The sequence below is a fragment of the Seriola lalandi genome, unplaced genomic scaffold, assembly GCF_002814215.2.
Source record: "Seriola lalandi dorsalis isolate HSWRI2012SDOR001 ecotype SW California unplaced genomic scaffold, Sedor1 jcf7180002054630, whole genome shotgun sequence".
NCBI lineage: Eukaryota > Metazoa > Chordata > Actinopteri > Carangiformes > Carangidae > Seriola > Seriola lalandi.
The window spans coordinates 144,164-146,671 of record NW_019525183.1 but is presented as its reverse complement, the minus strand read 5'-3'; positions in this window follow the sequence as shown (position 1 = coordinate 146,671).

The window sequence follows — 2,508 nt, the reverse complement described above, 5'->3', positions numbered from 1 at the left end:
TCCTCCCATTAGACCAAGACGCTTCCTGTCAGCAACTCAGACTCGACCAATGAGGTGATCCGACTGGCTCTGCGGCAGTTCGGCATCATAGTGAGTATCGAGACTCTTAGTGCTTAATCATATTTAATTGATAGAAAGTTAACCACTTTTGAAAACATGAAATCTAAAGATGCAACTTGGACTCTTTGGAGACTGTGACGGGCATTTTTCACAATATCCCAACATTTTATAGACAAATGAGATTAATAAAAACAATTGACACAGTGTTGATAATTAAAAAACATTAGCTGCGTGTTCTTTATGAGTCAGTCTGAGTCATCTTAGCACCAACCACCTGCCTTTCTATGAAATTGAAGAATGTTGTAATATAAATATAGATATCAATATCTTACACCAAATTATTATCAATAAAAAAAGGAACAAAGAAGTCTGAGTCTTCAACTTCCGCTCTGAGTTGAGTTAAAATCAGGACTCGGGGCCGTAACAGTGATTTGAAGACTGTAGCATTGAGATTGGCTCGTCACTAATTTATTTGAGGGTACGTTAGTCCATTTTATTTAGATTGAAACTATATGTTTTTACAAAGAAGCAAAACGTACCGGTGTATTCCTCTCAACCGTAAAGTACCGCAGTCAGCGCGGCCCGACCATACGTGGTAATTCTTCCTCGATCTCCCAAAGCCGTCTGGTAACCTACGGTGAATTACAAATGGTAAATGCTACGGTTTATTATAAATGTAATGTAATGTAATGAAAAGAAATGACTGATTAGTGTGTCTAGTGAGAATGCTACCTGTGGTATCGGATGTTCTCAGCTTCTGCGGGCACGGTTGCACAGTTTCCGCAGGGGCACCTGTCCAAAATATAGAGAAAAATGGAAACGTTGACCAGAATATAAAGCTTATTAAATTCAAAAATTCACTCACAGACAGTGGAGCTAAGGTGGGTAAGAAGTAAGCTTGGCTACATATCAAACATGTCACTTATTGCATATAATGTGGAGCTTGACAACAGTGTAGTGTAGAAAACTGCACAGTTCAGTCTTTGACTAAAGATAATGTTGCTGACAGACAGCTTTTATTGTAATGCTCAAAATAAATTGACTACATAAAGGAAGATGTCACGATGAGCATCTCTGCTCAAAACACGGATAAAAATGAATAAAATCAAAACGATTTACTTTGTCAGCATCTATTAAAGTATCTTACTGGACTTGACATTGAACACCTGTAGCAAACATTTTCACATTTTCACAGACTGTAAAAAGTATATCTAAGGAGGCACAATTCACAATAGTGCTTATTTACCAAAAGTGATGACGAGACAGTATATTATGTTGTTGTTGTTGTTGTTGTTGTTGTTGTTGTTGTTGTTGTTTTTTTTTGTTAAAAATCAGTGTTTGTGTAGTTATTGGTTGTTTTATTTTTGGAGCCTCTCTGTGTTTTTTCAGACATCCGGTGGAAGTTTAAGGGCACTACATTGTTTGTTTGTTTGTTTGTTTGTTTGTTTGTTTACTTACTAAAACATCAATGTTTTAAATAGTGTGTGTGTGTGTGTGTGTGTGTGTGTGTGTGAGAGAGAGAGGACTTGAGGCCTCGTGACGCCGATAGGAAACGTCCAGTGGAGCGTGTGGAGAACACGGTGAGGACGGGAGCCGCAGGGAGAGATCCGCATAGACGGCGTCCTGACGTCAGAGATCGGCCTCCACGACCTGCGTCAGAGGATGTCCGTCATTCCCCAGGTAGAGATGACGCGTGGGTATTTAATTGTTTGAACATGCTTGTTAGAATTGAGCAATGTTATTATCGAACAGGGGCTGAAGCTGCGATTGAGTTTGTGTATTTATTTCTGTTTGGACTCCTGCGTGTTTTTAACAGCTGTAATGAAGTGAAGAAATAAGCAGAAACCCGGTCAGTTTTGTTTCCTGTTAGTGTTGGAAAACTCCCGAGTTTTGATGTTTCTTTAGACGGCAGTACTGTGTTAAATGAAATAAAACATGGACTGAGTGCACAATAGCTACATTCAAATGCTGAATAAAAGCGATGGGGATTAGAGGGGACAAAACCAAGCAAACATAGAAACTGACCATGAGGAGTCTGATTATTAAGAATGTGTATATTTATCATACTGTCTCACAATCAAGCAGTATGCATTATTTACACTATGTTTTTATGGCATTATAATAAGGCAAAAAAATATGATATTATAGTTAGTTAGTTAGTAAGTAAGTAAGTAAGTAAGTAAGTAAGTAAGCCGAAGAGCAGGAGAAGCCCCACATGCTCAAGCTTGCCAGTTTTATGAAACATTTTGGAATTTTACTATATTAGATTATTACATATGAATATATTTCATTAGCTGCTGTCAAGTAAATGTCAGTAGGCAGGAAATGTATTCATTTAGTGATCCAATTTCTGTAATAATCTAATATAGTAAGAATCTTATGTTAGGAAAAGTAGTAAGCTGAGATTTCAACATACAACCAAACACCCCACTTAGTACAATCCGGGTT